General features: G+C 36.8%; 1 protein-coding gene across 1 annotated transcript in view; it reads left to right on the plus strand.

Moving 5' to 3' along the window:
* PRKN (parkin RBR E3 ubiquitin protein ligase) overlaps positions 1 to 22553 on the plus strand; it is a 674505-nt gene that overhangs the window by 190997 nt on the left and 460955 nt on the right. The window lies entirely within an intron of this gene.

Here is a 22553-nt window from a genome sequence, read left to right on the forward strand (position 1 = left end):
CTTACTTATTTTAACTTATCTTGAGTTGTAAGAAGTAAGTACTAACTTACATTGTCTGTATTCCAGAAACATTTGGTAGGTAGAGGTATAAGTATCCTGTTTATCTTCATCAACAAATATTCCAATTAAATTACATTCCTGTTTGTGAATCCTGTACTGGAACATGCAGAGCAGAAGGTAAACACACTTGAGGCATAAGGAAAGCTAAGGAACACTAACTAAGAAGGAAATGTTTTGCTTCCTCAAGGCAAAGAGAGACAAATTCAGATGGAGAGGACAACTTGACTAGTGCTAAATTTGCACAAACTTTTAGGTATGCATATCAACAAAAATCAGGGTGCCTAAAATACAGATCCACACTGAAAAATCTCTACAAAGGTTGGCAAGCTGTGTATATTTTATGTGATGCTATATACTGTAACTACAGGAATGAAGAAAGAAGGCAAAATTCAGATCTTCATCAGTGAAAAAAAATCTGGGAAGCAGGTGAGCCATTCTTCTGTGAATTGAAGAAGAATGGGAATGCCATTTCTGAAGAGAAGGATTTCTATGTTTCCATGAGTGGGTGGATCTATGCTGTTCATACAGGAGTTGGTGTTGGGCCGGGGTCAGTTGGTGGGAACTCACACAGAGCCACAAGGCTAAGGTGTCGTGGCAGAAATCTGGGTGCAGCAGTTCCCACTCACAGCTCAGCCTGAACATCTGCTGGCACATAGCTTCTGCCCTCTCTCCCTGTGGCATCTTTAAAGTCTTTTGGCAGCTTGTTACATCAGAGGACCTCAGATAAAAGACTGTGTCATGACCTTACAAAGTAATGATTTTTATCAAAACACCTGTGGACTTTCTGGGTTTCCATTCGGTTATGTTTCTTTCCACTTTCTCCCCTCATTTCCTATTTGCACTAAATGCTTATAAATCTTCTAATTCCTTATCTCTTAATGCATTTTCTTGTTAAACTGTTCATTGATCGTCGTGAGTTTTCCTTTTTTCTAACATCTGTATCACTTGTAACATCTGTTTATGATTTCTTGAATGTTTGTTACCATTTCTTAATATTCCATCTTCTTTTCCTTTATACACTAGCTTTCATAACTATTTGAACCTTACTAATTTAAAAAAAAAAAAATAATGCAGTGCTCTCTCAACAAATCTCTTCCTTGGATTCAAGTACTGCCAAAAATGAGCATCAAAACTGACTATTGAACTGAATAACTTCTTCAATGCCATCACTTCCTTCCCTAGTAAAAAAGTGATCCAGAGTTACTTTCCCCTGCTTAGGTTTTGTATTCTCTGTGTAATACATTTAAGTCAGTAAACAGAATTGTGTGAACAGGAGGACAGCAAAGCTATTTTAAGAAAATCTGAAGCATACAGAAATACATGTTTATCCAGTTGCATCTTTGCTGGGACAAAAATCTACTGTGCTTGTGTGTAAAGTTTAGATAACTGCTCACTCAAATAACTAAAGACTTCAACAAGTCTTCATGATAACATCTAAAAGATAAGTCAGCCCTTGGAAATGCCTCTGGCAATCTTCTCAGATTTTTTCTAGCTTAGATTATAACGAAAAGCCCTTTCTTAAGTGTTTTGTCCTTCTCTCTCCCTCTGTATATCGAGTCAGCCATGTACTACTTTGTTATTGCTGAAAATTGCTACTCAACTTTAGGATTTTTTTTTTATTTTAGTTGAAAGAAGTGGTTACATCTTGAACTAAGAACTCTCTTTTTATTAGATCTCTCTATGAAGAGTATTACATTGTAAAATATGAAAATAACGTAATTTTGTTGAGTATGTCCTTGAAATAGAGAAACAACTTCTCTCAGGGAGAACAAAAAAAGGTAATAAATGTTATTAAGTGCAATTTTATAAAACAAGATATGAAAAAACAGTTTTGATCCCTTTATGTTGAAGTGTCTTGTTTCCAATCTGAAATAATACTTGCCTTAATTCACAGAAAGAAACCTAAAACTGTGTAGAGGCATGCTGGAACGGCAGGAATTAGTGCCTGCAAACATTTGGCAGCAGACCCAACTTTTGTGTCCCCAGATTGGATCACAATACCTAGAAAATGACGAGGAAACAATGTGTGTTGGTAGAGGGGTGGACGGATGGAGGCTAAACGTGGCCTGCTGCTTTACAGAACACGTGTGTTCAGCTCCAAGAGTTATTTGGACTTACTACAGACTGTGTAAAGGTGTGCACATCAGGAACAATGTCCAAGGCATCTGATGTCACTGTTAAGCAAGTGTCATTTGTGGTGCTGCAGGTCTGTGTGGTGGCAGCAGCTGCCCTTGGGGTGCCCTACGATGTGTGTGCAGACGGGCATCCCAAACATGTCAGCTCATCCCTGGGCTAGTCCTGTGTCCTCAGCACAAGGATGCATCCCACGTGCTGTGGACATGATAGCTTTTGGGCTGGAGGGAGGACTTGTGCCCAGCTATGACATTTGGAATGTCCCTTAAGGCTTCCAAGGGCAGATACAATAAAGCTGACATTCTCTCACAGAATATTCTGAAATTCTGCCATGTTCTTCCCTGTATTCTCCTTTCACTTCTCTTCTCGATCCCAGAGTGTGTTTGCATAAATTCCCCAAGCTCTCATATATTCCCCACACTCTCATTAACTTTCTAAGCAGTGTCCAGTAGCTCTGGGATTTACCAGACCTGAAATTCTATTTTCTGAACTATATTATCATATATTAGGCTTCAGCACAAGAGCTAGATTGTTATTAAAAAAAACCAAAACAACAAACCAGGAGGCCTCACACTTTTTAATTTTCAAAGTTAGTTTTGTTTATTTACTATTTATTAAGTGATTATAGATTACCCTGTAAGACGTCCTAAGTTTGGGGAAAGTGATAAAAAATATATGTTTCACATTGTGGAGCATGGTGTCAAAATTAGAAAACTAACAGATACTGGACACATAATATTAAGACACCTGGCCATTACAACACAAAGTGCTGTCATTTGACAGTTTAGACTTTGTTCTGAGATGACTTCAGATAGTTCAGAATAAGTTTTAATTTTGTAACATTTTGCATTTTCCCATGATGGATTGAGCCAACTGTGTCTTGGCTCTTTTGTTTACTCTGGATATATGGACATATGACCATCTTAGCTGCTAATGAAGTTTGGGGTAATGACAATTTGTACGTTCATCTGTGTCCAATTCCATACCAGCCTGATAACAGCTGAGGCCCTGTAAAAGGAACATCCTTCTAAATGTGACCATCTAGAAAATAGAATGGCATGAATACTGTATCTCAGATAATTATGATGCAGCAAATTCCAACTTTTTCTTATGTCCGGTAAAATATTTTAAATTATCTATTTTTTGAGACCTCTGACTAAAACAGATGAACTTGAAATTGCCGCTGTCTCAATCACTCTTAAACACAAGCAGGAATGTGTTCATCATTGCCATTCCCCTGCAATAAGCTGGCTTTTGCTGTCCTTTGTACAAGCTTTAAAAACACCCTAGCCTGTCAGTTCTCATTAAGGAATAGCCAAGTAATGTAAAAAGAGAGGAAGATATAATTTCTGCCAATATGCATTTGTTTTGGAATAAAGATAGAACGGAATAATATACTATAACCTGGTATGGATTAGAGGAAAAAATAAATTTTTGCATCTTCTTATAGGTGTTCAGCATGGTTTACAATATAACATTTAATAACACAGCCAGACTCCTGTTTTTAACAGAATAGTCAGGATTTTATAAAGGTAGGCTGTCAATTTTTTTTCCCAATTTGTTTCACAATAATTTAACTTTCAAGATTTTTTATTGCACAGTGTTTATTTTGTAAGATAAATATACAGAAAATTGAAAAAAACAAATAACACATCTGAAACATGAGTTAACTTGCTTATCAAAACAGAGTTTTTAAGGATGTGTTCTGTTGTCTTTTTTTTAAGAGCACTTGGGGAGTTCATCCATTTGTTTGCTTAATCCCCTTCTATTTATGGAAACAAAAGATATTTCTTTCACCTTTTGAAAAAGAGCTTCCATCACACTCTTGCAGATGGTTCCATTACTGAATGAAGCAGAGATCCTGTAGGGGAAAAAATTAATTATGTAATTTATTAAGTCAATAATTAAAGCCCTTACTGGGCTCAAAAATTGAAAAAAAAAATTGGAAATCAGTTACAGATTTGGAATCACTTATACATCCCAATACATCCCACAGACCTTTGCCACGTTAAATAACAGGGTGACCAATGTTGCACTATGTTACAATCATCCCTCGTCAAACTCAGGGAGGGAGTGAAGTACTTGGGAAGCACTTTGCCATCTAGTTTAATTTATATTTTCTAACAGAAATTGTAGCTTCCAGGTTGCATTGTGGTTTAAAGAAAGAAATGTGCTCTTGTGGCTTTTGACTTTTTTGTTTTCTTTGATCATGACTATTCCTCACATTTCTTTTTTAGTCTGACTTTGGCATCATTCTCCCTTTACTCTCGTTTGGTGTCTAGTCCCTGGCTGCTTGTGGAATCTCTCCCTGTGGCCATTTGCCCAGGCTTTTTCTTCAAATCCCATTGTCCTTGTCTGACAACTTGTTTATTGGACTTCATGTATCATTAAGCTCTGAGCCCTTTTCTCACATTCATAGTCCAATATCCTGTTCCAGTTACTGAACTTTTGTGCCATCACCAGCAAGTTCATTACCATCAGAAGTATTTCTAATGAGGTAAAAACAGTGCATTTTTCTTTAGTCTTGTTCTTACAAGGATCTGAATTCTGTCAGCTGAAGCTTTTCCCCAAACACTGACCCTCACGCAGAATTCTACTGGGGGAAAAAAAATAATTAAAAAAAAATAATTGCAGATACAAAAAATGTAGCGTTATGTTATGAAAAATGTAAACCAGAGCAAAGTAATGCCTGATGTTGAGGAACTGTCACAATAAAACCCTCAGCCTACAGGACATTCTCATTAAATGCCTCTCTATGTTTTGTACCTCATCCCTGTGACAAAAAAACCCCAAACCCCCTCGAAATAAATGTAAATTAATGTCTAATAGAAATTTGTTTATTAAGTTTTCACAGCAGGTAATGGGAATATTCATTTTTAGTTTCTCCCCAGGTTCAGTAATTATTATTGCAAATTATATTAATGCTACATATTTATGAAGCACATTTGTGTGTATATTCTAAGGACTTTATACGTATTTGTAAGCTGGTGCCTCGAGATCATTTGAAAAAATAGAGCTGAAACAAAGCATGACAAAAATTTGCTGAAGTGTTCTTCACCGGAGTACAATTACTGTCCTCTGCATATCCATACATTAACATTCAAAAATGACAGGAATTTAGCAAATTTTCATCCTTAGAAAAAGATGTCATCATGCCTTTCAATATTGCAAAGCATATTTACCATAATAATCTCGCATACAAACCTGAAGATAGTATCAGTAGGCTCTACCATTCTGTCTGTTTTGTATAAAATTAGACATTATCTTTCTGGTTCTAGTTTAAAACACTAAAATCTTATTAAGAACAAGCATTGCAATTTTGGATCTCACAGTAATTTAAGGATCATTATAAATATGCATCTTCTAAATTCTTAATGTGATTGGAAATGAAATATAAGATGAAATAAGTTTTCTTTTACTTGCTGTCAGCAGAAAAATGGAATAGTGTTTTAGTGACTAATCTTCTTCTCTTCATAATGACACAAAGTTATTGGTTTCTTAAAAGATTAGCGTATTTACTTTCATGGCTCACATCTTCAAGACCTTTATTATTAGTTGCAAAATCTGCTACCGAGGCCATGTTAGAGAAGAAAATCAAAAAGAAAGACATTTTGAGAGATTTGCCTTAGGAGTAAATGGTGGAAAACTTTAGCTTGAGCCTTAACCTGATAACTACTTCCAGATGAAAAAGCATCATATTACTTTTGCTCCAGCCTCCAGTTAACAAAATTTTGCTTTTCATCAGGAACATGATGAAAATGTTAAATGTTTGTATTCGTCATGCTAAAGTGTCCTCTAAAAAGAGAATTTTTCTGTCTTTTGTATTATTAACACAAGATGTAAGAAGGAAAGTCTTTACCAAATCTGCCAATCTATCCTGTAGGCATCAGTCCAGATATAAAAATAGTTAAAAAACCAAAAGCAAAACCAACAAAACAGTAGGGATAAATATAATGAGTATAATGGGGAAAAGTCCTTACACAGTGCTGGCTTTAAGAGTTAAATTATCTGCTTCCCTGTCTAATGGTGATTTTCTAATCCTCGAACACATCCCCCTCAACCTCCCTGCACCTTGAGACAAGGCACCTACACAGAAATAAAATACAAAATTTTGTACAAAAAATTAAGGCCTTCATCTTATGTTATACCTGGCATTTTTACCAGATGCTTCAATAATATTTAAAGGTGAATAATCATTTTCGTTTCACCTTCTGTGTGTCATCCATCACTATACAGCCCCCCTTGCCACCAGAATCTTTTATTCCCAAAGTCAGCACTGACAGACTCAGCAGCTTGTCTCCAGCATTCTCCTAACACACTACAGCTCTGCCACTTCTGTGCCGAGTAGATTCAAGTCAAAACCTGTTCTTACAAGCCAGCAGTTTGTGTGCCTAATGGTTGAGTCCTCCTGCTTGTCTTCATCTGTGCCCACATATATTGCCCATGTGAGAAGGCATCATGACAAGGATCTGTGATGACCTTGGCACTGCGCCTGATTCTCCTGTGACTCAACACTTTCCTGCCGTGAAACTTTTCTTCTTAGCAGCGCAGGAGCTGGGAATCTGGTTGGAACAGCTTAGGTGTAGTCTGTCCCCACAACTATAAATTTCATTTATGGATTTATCTAAATGAAGCTCTTTGTCTCCATAGTTCTCCTTTGTCTGGGATATCCAAGACAAGGTTCTTCCTCTGAGTGGCAGGAACACCCTGATGCATAATTATGAGGCAAACACACACATAGCACTTTGTGTGGGGAAGAACAAGGCTTCAGTCATTTGCCCATGAATTTAATTTCATTTTTAACTTTTCTCTCTTAAGGTGGTTTTTTTAATGTTTGTTGTGATTTTTTTTTCCTCTGGGGGGTCAAAATAGGAATTTTGCAGCCTCTTTGTCTCTCCTGTGGAAATCATGATATATTCAACCTTTTGTTGTTGCAGCAGCTCACTCTGTTCTGGAGCTCTGTCACTGTGCATTGGCCTCAGTGTGCTGTGAGACTTTTGGAATGACATTTATTTGTACAAACTGAAGTTCTGGTTCAGATACATTGAAACCTTGGTTGCTGTCCAGCTTTAGAAGCAGAAAATGTGGTATTTGTTCAGAATGTCTTCTTCCCCCACAGTCCTAGGTGATGTTTAAAATGAGCCTTCAGACTGAATAGTTCTCACTGCATTTTGGGCTCAAGGAGATCAAGCAAGTCTTGTAAGCTAAATATTACAGACTTGGAATGTTTTCTAGATTTTATTTATTGTCAATTAACAAAAACTTCTGAACACAGGGTTGGATATTGAGTCAAAAAAGAAAGCATTAATAAAAACCTTGTCTTCCTAATCTGAAGTCAACTTGGTTCCACTGCTGGTTGTGGTCTGACCCTCACAGTCTCGTTGGTAAGGTAATGGGCAGCGCGGTGATATACATTATTAGAGTCAATTATATAATGAATTCTGTCTGACACTCCTTTCTGGTTTTCCTTTGTCTGTCCTTTGTCCTTTATGTCCCTGCCTGACAAGGTTCATCTGTGATTTTCAGTCCTTCAGAGGTGTTCATCCACAGTGAGGGGTTCCCATGGGCTGCAGTCCCTCAGGGCTCTCCCCACCCTGGCACAGCTTGCCCCCATGGGTTGAAATTCCCTACGAACAACCCCTTTTGGAACAGGGACATTCCTTCAAAGAATGCCTCTGGCTGTGTTCTTCCACCGCACTGTGAGCAGCACACCTCCATCTGTCTCCTCAGTCACGCACCTCCAGCCATGGTCTCCCTGTGCATCTTCTTCACCCTGATGCCTGCAGGTATTTCATAAGTAGGCTGGAGCTGGCTGACCTCTGACCACTGCCAGCTCACCTGTCTGACTGCAGTTTTGGCACTGTGTGTGTTTTGTCACCCAGTACAAAAGTGTCTGGGCTCAGCTGGCTGTGACTGGCATGTGGCAGGCTGTGGCCTCTCCCTGCACAGCTCCCCACTGCAGACCATTTCTCTGTTTAGAAATATTTGGAAGTACAAGAACTGCCTGTAAGAAGGAGTATTTGCACATTCATGTAGATGTGCACACTTGCATTCCTACTTTGTCAGTATCAGGCACAAATATTTCTACTGTTTGGAGCTCTGAAGGGCCATGATATATCCTTCACACTTACTTTTTATTTCCTGATTGATGGAGATGCAGCCACAGTCATGTGTAAAATAATATTAGTGTTCTGCCAAGAAAGAAAAAAAACCACCCCAAAACCATAAAAAAACAACAAAGGAGAGAGAGAACCTTCTCTGATAAGACTGAAATCAGAACAAGATTGCTTTTGATAAAAGATTGATGAAGAGGTATTCACTGCTTGCAGGAGAAAACATTTGTGAAAACAATTGATATTGGAGGCTTTTGATAAGACATGCAAAAAAAAAATCATTTTAATATTTATCACTTGTTCTGAAATAGATAGGCAGCTTCAGCATGATGAGGTCATGAAAAAGGAGATTGGTTCAGCGAATTCATTACTTCTTTTTCTGTTTTTGATATTAGTTTCCCTCTTCTCAGCTTTATATAATGTATTTTTTCTGTCATCTTTTGTGAAATACTTGAGTCCCCATCTGGTATGAAAGTAGGTATAAAAATATTTTCCAAAGCAAAGAGGGCCTAAGTTAACACACCAAGTCAGTATTTGTAAACCATATTAGAGATAAGCTCAGTAAGATCAATCCTCTTCTATGGATTTGTGTTAAATTACATTGACTTCTGCCAGGACAGTCTGCCCTATTTAGGTTTTGTTTATTTGTTTGTTTGTTTTCTTGGTTTTTATTTAAATTCATTAAATAGACCTTAATGATTTAAATTAATAAAATAAATTACTTATGCAGGTATTCTGCAATATTCTTGTAGAATTCTTGTTTCTTGTGGGACTTGATTTTATCTCTATTTTAAACAAACAGGAAAATAAATATAGAATGTAAGAGCCGGGGAAGAAAAGGGTTCCATGAAGCAGAGGTGCATCATCCAGTAAAACTGCACCACATTGTATTACAGTTCAGTCTAGACACTAGCTGTGCAGACACTGCCACACTCCTTAGTGGGTTTGTTTTTTTCTTATTTCTCCTGGCACGTTGCAGAGCTGCTACAATAATCAAATGCTTGAGGTCAGATCAGAAGAGCAGCTGTGGAAAGGATTGTGAGTCATATACAATTGCTAGTACCAGAGAAAACTTTCCTAGAAGAGAATACTTGAAGTACTTGGAAATACTTGAACTGTGGATGTGATTGAGAAAATCAGTGGATGACATGATAAGCATATCTAAAATAACAGCTATAAAGTGACTAGATATTAGAAAATTTCATTCATCTGTTTTATGTGTGTGATGTAGTGGGAGTTATAGTATGAGTGCTGAGTTTGAGCACATTGCTACAGCTACTGTGTTGACAGCCCCATTGGGATTAAGGCAGTGGATTTCCTAGCATATTTCTATTCGTGTTATAAAACCGTGTGTCTATGTACAATTAATAAAAATATCTAGAAAGACTAGGAAATTAATGGATGCTAACACTAAATTTAGGTATAAGATTTTTCTGTAACTGCCTTTTGCAGTTTCTTATAAATTCCCTTAAAGTAACTGATGGTGGGTGAGATGGAGACCCTTCTGAGTCATTCACTGTACCTGTTACTCTTCCTTGTTGTCAAATTACTCTTCTAATCCACACCAGTTATTTAACTGAGCTTTGAATTGTAATCCTCCTATTCCTTGCTGCCCCAAAATTCTTCCTACAAAAATAGAGTATTTTAGTGTTCTTTAAAATTCAAAGATCACCATTAAGCAATAAGATGAAAACTAAAAATTATCTTTTTTTACAATTAAAAGGACTGTAAAATGAAAATTGTTGCACTTCATTGAGGAAGGCATTTGAAGATTCTGTTTTGGAGCTCAGAGGGAAAAGACATCTCACAGGATGTTAGGAATTTATGAAAGTAATTAATGATGTTTTACTGAATACTAGATTAAATATTAGCTCGGAAAAATAAGTAAATGTCCTGAGTGAAAGAAAGAGCTGCCTCTGGGCTTCAAGCATTTGCATATGTTCATTTAGAGAAACCTTCAAGTGTAACTTAAATATGTGTAACTATGTTTTCATCTTTATCACTCACTGATTTGTGCGGCTTGTGGAGCACAGACTAAAATTAGCTTTTTCTTTTAATAACGACAAGACATCTTTTAGTAGTGAATTGCATCATTTTGTCTTTGTGGGTGTATCAGTGCTTCCTGCAAAAGTGGTGCATTGGTGTTTGTCCTAAGCCAAGCTGAATCTGCTTTCTGTGCACTTTTGTTCTGCACACATCCTGGGTGCCAGAGGTGGGGAGAGGACTGCTCATGTCACAAGGTCTCACCACAGCTCCTGAAATACTGATGTAGTATCATTAATACAAACACCGAATGACAGTTCTTTAAGGATGAAGTACATGATTTGGAAAATATGCCTGTTGTTAACTTCTTTTTGGTTTGTTTCTTTCTGTCCCCTGGTTAAGTGGTAGGTTGTCATTTATCATTGCTGTCAGAAAATGACAGCACAGACTTACAAGTGTAGCACTCTCATCTTTAAGAACACTAAATTCCTGCAGTAGAACCTGTACAATTTTTCAGGACTTTTGGGTTTTATACATGACGCTTTATGGTGCAAAATTCCACAATTTTTGGGAGTGCCTTGTGGCTGTATCTTAAAAGGTGATAAATAGCAATAATGGATGCCCTGAGGCAGCTTGCATTCATGGGTGAGAGTGTGCAATTGCTGGAACTTGAATACACAGCTTGGGCACTGCATCTCCGGAAGCAACTAAAGTAGTGCTAAAATCTGAAGAGATGAATCTTGGGCCCAGCAGAGGAATCTCTCATCCTGCTTGTTTTGAAAGCCCCATCCCTCCATATCTAGAAAACAACATTAAACTGGCAGTGCCTTGTGACAATCAGCATCCAAAGCCTGAGAATGGATCCTAATTATTTTCTGATAACGTTGCAAACTTTGGCCAAATTTGTTTGTCCCTCCCCTTCTCAGTCACAGGACAAGTGAAAGAAGTAAAAGAAAAAGTAAAGGAATTCTTGCTGGTTGAAATTTATCTAAAGGTGTGAAAGCTCTGGATGCTCTGCAGAGCTGTGACGAGAACCCAAGTAAAATAAATTTGAGTTTCCTACTTAAATTTAAAAATCACATATTTCTAAAAATTTTAGAGATAGAAAAAGAAATAATGTATTTAAATTTGCACATTTGTAGCTGCTCCCCTTTGTGTTTAACTTACACAAATATACCAGCCTTGAATAAGGAAAATTCCTTTACTTGGTAGAAAACCAGGGAAGCTCCCAGATCTGTGGCTGTCCATATCCACTCAAACCAGCCCATCACTGCTTCCTCTGCATCTTTTTTGCTTTCAATTCCAGTGGCAGATTATTTGAAGAAAGGGTGACTTATGCTCTACTTGTAAGGGTTTCAGCTTTCTATCCTGTTAATTGCAGCCAGCCAAGTTTAGCACCATTCAAGTGGACAGACACCGATAAAAGCATGCAAATATAAGGTCCAGATCACTCTTAACTGTGTATTTCTAAAGATACACATGCTGTCATTTAATTAATTTCAGAGCTTTCCTCACTCAAGGCAATGAGGATGAAAACAGCAGAAAATAGAAAAAAAAGAAATATGACTGTGTTTTGTCATTAGCATGAATGTTCTTAGTCCTTTTCTGAGAGGGACCTAAGTTGAGGCTGGAAAAGATCAAAGAGTTTTAGGAAGACAAGGAAGATGAATTTGTAGAATCTGTACTGCAAATGGAATGTCGATCCCTGCAGGAATAAGAGGAGCATCACCTTTTACTTCTCAGTAAAGTGAGAATTCCAGGACTGGTAAAGTTGATCTCTGGCTGAAGCCAGAAAATGTTCTCACACCATGAAACCGTAATTAATGCAAAGAGGTGCTTTGAGGGTAATGGGTGCACCTCGCCCATTGGAGTATGCATTCAGTCTGATAAAAAGTGTGCTACAAGTTATGATGCTGGCTGTATGACATGACAAACCCTGTCACAAAGAGCTAGAAGCTGTGTTGGTGGTCTCTCTCTGCTTTCTCTTGTTTGAAATGTGACAGTCATGGGCTTTGTCTTAGATTTTTTTCTTCCCATTCCTGTAAGGCTAAATAACCTGTTTTCTGGTTTTAAAATGTGTCTGTGCTGTACAGCTTGTTCATCTTTAGGACAGAGATGATTTAAAAGTCCAGGCCTACAAAGCTTAATTCCTGTAGCTAAGGAGAGTTCACAGGAGTTTATATGCTTTCTTGGCACAACTGTTAACAAGACATTTGTTTTTAAAATAATAGATTTTTTAAAATTGATTTTTAGTGGAGCTAGCCAAGCAAAAACCATGTCTGATTCTCTGGGGAACTCACTGTGGTGGTTTTACCTGATACACCAGTAGAAGGTTAACAGTTGTAAAACCCGTTGAACCTCCACACTGTAGGAAAAATGGTCAATTAATATTTTAAACTGAAGAGGTTTAGTTTTGAAGAGAGGACAGCATACAATTGCTGATCTTCATTTAGTCATTTTATGGTACTTTATGCATTTCCTTTGCTCTTTGTAAATGTAGATAAATGTAACTTCCAGCAAATCACTGCACAGAAGTATGCAACTAGGCAGGAGTTGTGGCTGTTTTAATAAAGCTATTACCTTTAATCAGCAGTAGCACACCCCCGTCAGATAATCTAAAATGTGTCTGCTGATGCCTTTGATGAGAGCTCAGAATCAGAAAATGAATGTGTGTCTGGGCTAGTGTCTTAGTTTGGAACAGGACTCAGCTTTTGAAATAGTTCTCCTGATCATCCCCATTTACCTTGTTTTGGCTTGCATTGTGGAGCATCCTCAGAGCAAATAAAGTAGCTGCCTTCTGATTGAAACTAAACAGAGAGATGAATTTCAGAACTTTACCTATTAAAGTTGCAAAAGAAAGCCAGGATTAGACGTAGACTAAACTCAAAACATTCCCAAGCATTCCCAAACTTTATCGTATGTATGTCAGGTCCTTGACACAAACCATTTTGCTGTGGAGAACTAGTTCTTTTGGTCTGCAGTACTTGGTAGTGCAAATTAGGTTGTTTGCTTTCTTGTTTACTCAGACAAGCCTGACAGACTTGGAGAAATCTCCATCTCAGTAAAACTTACAATTTTTGAAACTTTGGCACTTTTCAATTTTACAGCACTTTTTCCTCCTCTGTGAATGCTCATAGACATTCTTCCTGCATGTGTTTTCAGAATCTGTATCTTGATCTGAATCAAAATTACACAATTTCTTATCCACATGGAAAGGTCTTAATATTCCAGACTTTTTAGCAAAGAGTTTGGACTTATATGTGGTGTGCCTGTGAAAAGCATATGGCATGTTGTAAACTGAATGTATGCAGGAGAATGCCATGATACAAAAATCTTCAAAATAATTTTTAGGAACCTTTTTGTCTTAATAATTTATATTTCTCTAACTAAATCTGAATACTAAACCTCTCTATCAGCGCTTGATGCTATATCACTGAAGATTTCTATATTAGAATTGAATTGTCTCAAGAAAATTAAATTTTCCCCAGGGATAGGTAAAAATACATTCTTAAAGCAGGTTTTTAAAATCTTTTTAATGGGTCATAATTCTCTTGTTTGATGTTAAAAAACATCTTTCATCTGTGACTCAACAAGATGTTCTCACCTCCCTTTTATAATTCTGTGTTTAATATGTATGTTGGTTATTTAGCAGAATCAGTCTGGATTCATTTATTGTGACATTTTCTGTTTCTGCTAGATGTTTTTTGAAAAAAATCACACAGATTACTTAGAGGCATAAAAAAGATCTTTTCATTTGAATATCAGATTTTAATTATTTCTATTATACCTTCATAGCATTCACCTTGTTTGTATTAGTGTGTAATTACGATTTTGGCTGGGATAGAGTTAATTTTCTTCCCACAGTAGCTGGTACAGTGCTGTGTTTTGAATTTAGGATGAGAATGGCACTGTTAACATGCTGACATTTTAGTTTTGCTAAGCAGTGTTTACACAGAGTCAAGGGTTTTTCAGCTCCTCACCCCACCCCAGCTGTGAGCTGGCTGCTGGGGCAGAAGTAGTTGTGAGGAGACACAGCCACAAAAGCTGACCCCAACTGACCAAAGGGGTATTCCACACTATATGGCCTCTTATATCCATCCATATATAAACAAGGGGGAAATATGGCCAAGGGTTGCTGCTCAGGAACTGAGCTGCATCCAATGGCAGGGGGTGAGCAATTGTGTTGTGTATGACTTGATTTATTATTGGGGATTCTCCCCTTTCTTTTTGCATCCGAGTAAACTATTTCAACTCACAAGTTTTACTTTTTCCCCCTGCCCCCATCCCGCTGAGGGGTAGGGTGGGTGCAGAGAATTGAGGGAGTGGCTGTGGCACGTTTAGCTGCATGCCAGGTCAAACCACAACATGAGCATTCTCCCTTTTAAAATTAGGCATGATTTCACAAGAGGTGGGAATAAATGAGGTGACAAACAATGCCCTTAACAGGGATTAATTTATTGTAAGAGTATTTTCTGACATGGCGTGGATCCCTCTTTAGGGATTGGGAAGAATCTATAAACTGTGCCATTTTTAACATACCTAGCGATGTGTCTGACAAATTAGCCCTAAAATCAAGTCCAGTTGGGTATGTAGCTGTGCTGTACAATATTGCACTGCACAGATTTTCCAGTATTATCCTACTGGGATATTTTGGTAGGCATAGCCCAAAAATCAAATCTAAGACCATTTTCATCTGTCATAGAAAACTGCTAGTTTAAAAGCAAGTCTTCAGGAAAAATCAGGGAAAGCTCTGGAAAATATTTGTTTTCTTGTCCATATTTAACCAGGAAGTTAAGAAGTTTCCAAGCAGGGCCACATAGAGCCCTCACTAGGCTTTATTTACAGCTGTTCTCATAGCAGCTGCTCAAACTGATATATAGATGCATGAACTGGGACAAGTAGAAGACCAAAGTGTTCCTTGGTTGGGATGTATTCCAGGTGCTGGCCATAAAGCATGAAAAAGGCATCTGTGAAATGACTAGTTGAAGTAATTGAAATAAATATTTATAGTTATTCAACTTTTGATGCACTAGACAATAAATACACAGGAAAAATTTGCTTTCTACAGTGGAGTATTTAGAACACATAGAAATTCTTTCAGAGATCTTTGGAGAAGGGAATTTCCCAAATTGCTTTCTGCAGCTCTCTAGCTGCCACCACAGTGCCCCATCAGCATGAGAGACTACTGAAGTCTTTAAAATATTTTCAGAGTTCTGCGTAGTAAGTGACTCTCCAGTTTTTCAAATAGAATTTATGTCTCAGTAACGTCCTGACACTTACTGGGTGTCAGTGTGAGGCCACTTTTATACCTGTTCCTCACATACTCACTAATGCTTAATGTATGCCTTAGGTGAAGACACAGAAGCGTAAGCAGATTGGCAGTGTCTGCCTTGCTGAGATAAATCTTCTCAAAGAAGAATTTAAGGGGAAAAGGAAATAAAAATCAGATCTTATGTTAGAGAAATAACGTATAGTCCATAGTCCTGAGGCCATGCTGCACTCTGCAGACTGAACAGTGCTTGCTGATGAGACCTTTTCTGAGCACAGTACCTTTTATTACCATTTAACCCAGACCAGAATGTGCCCAAATGTAATTCATTCAAGCATTTTACAGAATACACTTGTTACTTGTTCTGTTTCAGTGTGGCTTGATAAGAAATTAGAGCAATGGAAAATGTAATCCATACCTGGTAAATAATAAGCTTTCTTTTTTTATGTTTACTGCTGGAGATAACATGTTTAGAGAGTATAAATTCTATCAGGTAGTTCAGAGTGGATGATGGAATAATAACGAGGTGCACTCAACTGTGTTTAGAAGGAAAGCAAATGGTCATGAGAACTTAACTATATTCATTTTTAATGTAGCGTTATAAGCTTCTCATTGTCCTGTTGCTTTCTGTACAGGCATTATAATAAACGTCAGGTTTATAGGTTGTTCTTTGTGCACAATATATGAAATTGCAAGAAGGAAAAAGTTGTTCACTTACTGAGAAAAGTTTTATATGAATTTAATGTTCATTTGACTACTTGTCTTCCATTTTATATCACATGATATATTCTTAATGCCACTGTGGAGATACTAATAGCTTTGTAAACATAATATCAAAAAGTTTGGCTGCCTTGTGTGTCTTTTGCAGATCATTATGCAGAGTTTTGAAGGGAATAACAATAATCTAAGCAGGTATTTTAATGTTGCAAACTGTCTCATGTACTGCCAATAGAATATTTTTATTTGTTATAGGGGTTAATATATCTTTCGGGAATTCGTGCTAAAAGATCTACATTCAAGAAAAGTTATCATATTAATGGTGTCATTTTATTAGTAATGCCATTTAGAAATATGTATATAGCATTGCTAAGGTCTTAGATTGTGTACAAAAAGTAATAACCCTGCAGCGTTCCTAACTGAGCATTAACTCTGCATTCCCTCCACTGAGCTAGAAATTAGCATTAAATTTTTGTGTTATAATGTGAAAAAGATGGAAATGAAGCATAAAGTGATTTGTAAGTGAAGGAAGAGGGGGAATTCTGACTTAGTTGAATACATTTCCATTTTCAAATTATTAACTCATTAAGGGACTAGTCAGTATAAAATCCTAAGTCTTTTACTTCTCTTAAAGAGTATAATTCAGAACAGAACCTTTGTAATACATGAGCTATTGTCTTTGCCTGTAAATCAGGGTGTTTTATTTTTGTAATGCTGTCGAGGCTTCTTGCCATGCACAGGGGCCATTGGCTGGAGGGACTGTAGAAATCCCACAGTATGTACTTATTTCCTTGTTGTTCAACATCAGCTATTCTCTTTGCTAAAAAATAATAGAATCTAAATTTGAATGTGTCTTCTGCTAAATGAAGGGTTTTCTGCCTTTTCATCACATTTATTTGAATGTGTGATGCTTTCAATAATACATTTTTCCTTTTATTTCTAGATGCTGCTTAGCACCCACAATATTCTGAATGCTAAACTAGAACAGTAGTGTATAACTCTGAAAATGTTAAAAAGGTGAACTGAAATCAAATATAGATATATTCCATAGCATCATAAAAGAGCAGGTAGTTTCTGATTGCTGGAATTTAACTGTTAAGTTGTCCATGTCATTTAGGCCTGGTGGTGCACTGGCTTTTTTCCCTTGCCCCATGTGGAGCAATATTTAGTTCCCTGCCACTGAGCAGTCACTATTCACACAAATGGATGGTGATATCAGATCAGAGTGCTGATTTGCTTCATTATTTTAACAGTGCTTAATTTTCCCCTTGCCATGACCTGCATAAGATTATCTGAGCCCAGAAGCTGATTTTTCTTTCTATATTAGCTGATCAAATAAAAGAGATGTTAGGTCTTGCAAATCTTGCTTCCAATTTCTTAAACCAACATTGCTCAACGGAATATTCTTGCTATATCTGTATCTTTTATTTTAGGTACTCTCTACTTTCAAATTCATTAATATACCAGCTTTAGCTTCCTATGAAATAGAGTGTATATCATGGTGTTGCTTTCTTCTTCTTGCCTTTTTGCATTCACTGTGATCAGGGGATGAAACAATGCTCCTCTTCCGATTGATTTCCTTTCTGTTTCTGCTGCTTTTGAGACCTGGACTCTGTCCTTGTGAAAGGGTTGCAGCAACAGTTGAGTAAGGCTTGCTGAGCTTTTTTCCCCCTCTCTTCTGGGAACTTCTTATGCTTATTTGTCTGTTTAGAAGGTCATTTTTAATGTCTCTCTACATTATCCTTGAAAAAAATATGTTCCCAATAAAATCAGTGTGTCATCTGCACTTTTACATGGGGTCTTACTGGTTTGAAGAGATGTCTTGTGCTATTTTTTAAGGAAAAAATAAAAGAAAACTGGTAAGACAGCTTTTTGGGGTTTGTTGATCATTCCTAGAAAATACCTTTTCTTGAGCACTGGCCTTGTGAATCTCTTAGGGAATGAAATCAAGCAGTCTATTACCTGCTTCATCTAAATAGGCAGCAATTAGACACTTCCACTGCTATTGTGGAATAGGCCCAGGAATTCATGGGTAAAGTGTGGATCTCCAGGTAACATGGACTTTTGGAAATTTGGACTTTCAAACTGAATCATAGGTAGTGGAGTGTGAAGAATTTCTTTGTGTTTGATATGCAATAAACAAATACCTCAGCACCTTAAAACTCTCAACTCATGGTTAGCAGGAAATGGAAATTTATCAAATTTCTTCTCAAGACAAAACACCACAAGCTTGTTATATTCATGTATAAAGCTTCAGATTCAAACTGTTTTCTGCTCTAACATTTCTTTAAATTAAGCATTTCAAAATAAAGTGTATTGCACTTCAGAAAATATGACTTTTCTAGTGGGCTTTACATTTGTTAGATTGAGAAAACTCCTTTCAGTATTGGTATTACTATAAAAATATGTTGTAAAGAGGATATCAAACATAAATCTGTCAGAACCACAGAAGGCTTTGGAAGGGAAAATAAAGGTTATCGAGTTCCTACCCCCTCATTGTGGACAGGGATGCCACCCACTAGATCAGCTGGCCCCAGCCAGCCTGGTTTTGGAAACTTCCAGGGATGAGGCATCCACAGCTTCTGTGGGCAACCTGTTCCAGTGCCTCCCTGCCCTTTCAGTGAAGAATTTCCTCCTGGCATCTAATCTTTTTGTTTAAAAGTGTTCCCTGTTGGCCTATCACTGTGCCCATATAAAAAGTCACTTTTTTTTTTTTTTTTTTTTTTTTTTTTCCTAAGTCTCCTTCAAGTACTGAAAGGCTGCAGTGAGGTGTCCCCAGAACCGAACTAGAGAATTCAGAGTAGCTTAAACACCAATGGATATTGTGTTGTTCATTCAGGATGTGCTGATTCAGCCTTGTATAATTCAACTTGAGAATTCAGAGAAAAAGAAAACAAACCAAAAACAGGTAAAAGGCTTGTTGAATGAAAAAAAGTTTTAATTTTAATTTTCTCTGCTATGAATTCATTTTCCCAAGTTGGCCAAAACTCATTTTCTCTAAAGAACCAGTCCTTATTACTGATTTTTATAATTTTTGGATCTTCTCAGTTTCCTTTGCTCTAGTGAAAGAAGATACTTCACAATCTACTTTTCAGATACTTGCAGTATTTCCCATTGGAATATGGCACACAGGCATTAATTTGAATCAACAGATAAGACAAGAAAATATCTCTAGAATCATTAATAATAGATACATTCAAAAGAATGTTTCCTGAGGTGTAAAACAAATACATGAAGGAAACAAAAATGACATTGACATAAACAATTGTATCTTACAATAGTAACCTAAGGCATAACCTAAACTCTCACAGAAATAGTTAGAATTCTACCTCTTTTCTCAAAGAAAAAGCCGCACACTTAGCCCATCTATTGTCCATGAAATGTAATCTGCAATAAAGCATTAATCACCCATATTCTGGGAAATGCTTGGTTATATTCCCATCCAGATCTCATGACACTTAACATATGATCACAAATCTTTTTTATTTTCTTCTTGTACTGTTTTATCACTTTTCTTGCAAAGGCTGAGGATTACTTTCCTCCTTTAAACACAAGCCAAATTCAATTCAAATATACTCAGAAAAATATTATGAAATTGATGCTTTCGTACTCCATGTTTGTTATTGCTCAGTGATTTCCATATGAATTCTATATGGGGTAAAAATCAAAGGATGTTGTTTCTTTCTCCTACCTGCTCTCTTTGAAAGTTATCCTGAGGTCTGCTAATGAAGCTTTCCTGAGACTATTATCTACATTGTCATCATCAGTGGTGATGTTCAATCTGTCAAAGCTTGTTTCTGTTTTAGATAAAGAGGTGAGAGAAAGCTAAGATACAGCATGTTCACCTGTCCTTTAAAAATTTTATTAAGGGAAATACCAAACTATTGCTATGGTCATGTACAGAATCACAGAATATTCTGAGTTGGAGGAGACCCACAAGGATCATTAAGTCCAACTCTGAAGTGAATGGCCCATGCAGGGATCAAGCCCACAACCTTGGCATTATCAGCACCGTGCTCTAATCAGCTGAGGCAATCTATAGAATTGCCTAAATTGCAAATTTTACATCTTTTTCTGAAGTGTGTAGTTCTTGATATTGCTGAAGAGAGAATAGTAGGTAAGATGGAATTCTTTTTTGTCAGCCCTACCATTGTTTCTAAGCTAACCACAAAGCCTCCAGCTTGCAAAAGAACCTGAAATGCACCTATACATTTAAAAGATCGATTGATATACCCAGGAATATAAACATGTACATCAAACAAGAATGGGTGAAAAAGTTTATGGTGGAATTGTGGGGGAATTTTGTTTGTTCAAGTAGCCCTTTCCATCCCTTTCTGTCCCCTCAGTGTGACTGTAGCACAGCATCAGGCAGTGAATTGAATTGAGAACTGATTCAGGCTCTAAAAAATAATAAAAAAAAACAACTAATGGAGAAGGGCAGTAAATATTGAGAAAAAAAAAAAAAAAAAAAGAAAGGCAGAACAGGGTCTGCTTAAGCAAGCGAAACTGCCAGAAGAGGTGATCATTAAAACAGAGTATGACTGATTGGCAGTTTATTAGGGGGTTCCAAGGTTCTGAGGTTTTACATACATACCTATTTCTCTTTTTAAACTCTATCTGTAATGGAGCAAATCACTTCTGAGCTCCTCATTTGCCTAGTTATTAATTTCATTATTAATTTCTCTTAGATTATTAAATCTTTTAATGTTATGCAGTATTCTTAGTGGGAGAAGTTTTAGAGTGACAGACATGTTTTGTATACTGTGTTAATGAATGAAATTATTGAGCTATTTAAGGAGATCCTGTTAAAATGCTATGGGCAACAAGTTGTACAAAAAAAAAAAAAAAAAGAGACCTTTAATGTCAACATCATGTTCTAAGGTTGAAACCTAGTAATTGCTTTGATTGAATATTAAGACTACAGTCTCCTTGCTCTGACAAATCTCTGCTGGCTGATTACTGCTTCAGTAAGAAGAGAGTGTGTTATTAAAAATTCAATTAAAACAAAACAAAAGCCAGATTTTTGTCCTTTAAATTGCATTGCATGAGAAAGAAAGTGTGGAGGGAGAAGTACTGAAAAATAATGTAAGAGAATGAAGGAAAATCACTCAACAGAAAAGAGACCAGAATAGAAGTGGTAGAAGAGTGCGTGGGAGAATGGGGATGTAAAGAGCACTGAAATGTCTGTAAAGGAATCTTTTGCCATTAAAAGTGCATGTAGTAGACACATTCACAAATTACAGGTTTTAAATATCGTGTAGATATAGAGACAAATGTTTCAGAGCTCTTTCTGATTCTCCCAAATAGATTCAACAGTCTGTCTTGACATTTCACAGCAGAGATGGCCAACCTAAAGATCCTGCAGAAATTTAGAAAATTAATTTTTTGACAGACTACCTACCTTCTGTGTAGGCTCATGTTTATGTTCATTCATGACACTGGAGAATTAGGTGTGGGTCCCCAGAAGGTATCACCAAATAAAGAACAATTTTTCTTGCAAGGTGTGTTGTTGAAAGATCAGTACAAGTCTTTCTTGAAAGACTTATCTTTCTTCATTAATGATAGATCTTCTAAAATCTCTGTAATATTCTAGTTCTGACATAATATTTTGCTTTATATATATTGTTCTGACATATATTTTGCTTTTTTTTTTTTTTTGTTCTATAGTGAAAATGATGAACAAATTGTGAAAGACATCCTGATTTATCATGTATAAAACTTTTGTGAGACCCTTATTTACCCTACTATTTTCTAAGACAGAAGACCTGGAAAGACTGACAATCACCTCTGATGAGGACTGAAAAGGAGGAGAAATGTGAGATGTGTATATGAGAGACTATAAAATGGTCTCATTTTGGGCTAAAATGGCTAGCAGTTCTTTTTTTTTTTTTATGAAAGACCACAACAGTCATGAGACCTTCCACAGGCTTTCTCTAAATCTAAAGTCAACAGTTAAATGCAATTTTTGGAAAGAATAGGAAACTCATACTGAGTCTACATTTAAAACCAGATTTAAACGGAGAATTGCATTTCAAAAGAGAAATAAGTATCACTCTTCATCAGCAGCATCATCTTTCCTGTTTCTGATCATAAAAATGTTTTGGAGTAGCTTGTTCATGAACTCTCTGTGATCATCAAGTTTGACCCTAAATTGCTACATGAAGTGTGTTTCAGCATTATCTGTGCAAGTGCCTCTTAAATGTTGAATATTCTTAATGGTTGATTTAGTAGTGTTCCCTCTGGAGATTTTTTACTTTGTGCCAATAAACCTGACTTAT

The sequence above is a fragment of the Sylvia atricapilla genome, chromosome 3 (assembly GCF_009819655.1).
Source record: "Sylvia atricapilla isolate bSylAtr1 chromosome 3, bSylAtr1.pri, whole genome shotgun sequence".
Lineage (NCBI taxonomy): Eukaryota > Metazoa > Chordata > Aves > Passeriformes > Sylviidae > Sylvia > Sylvia atricapilla.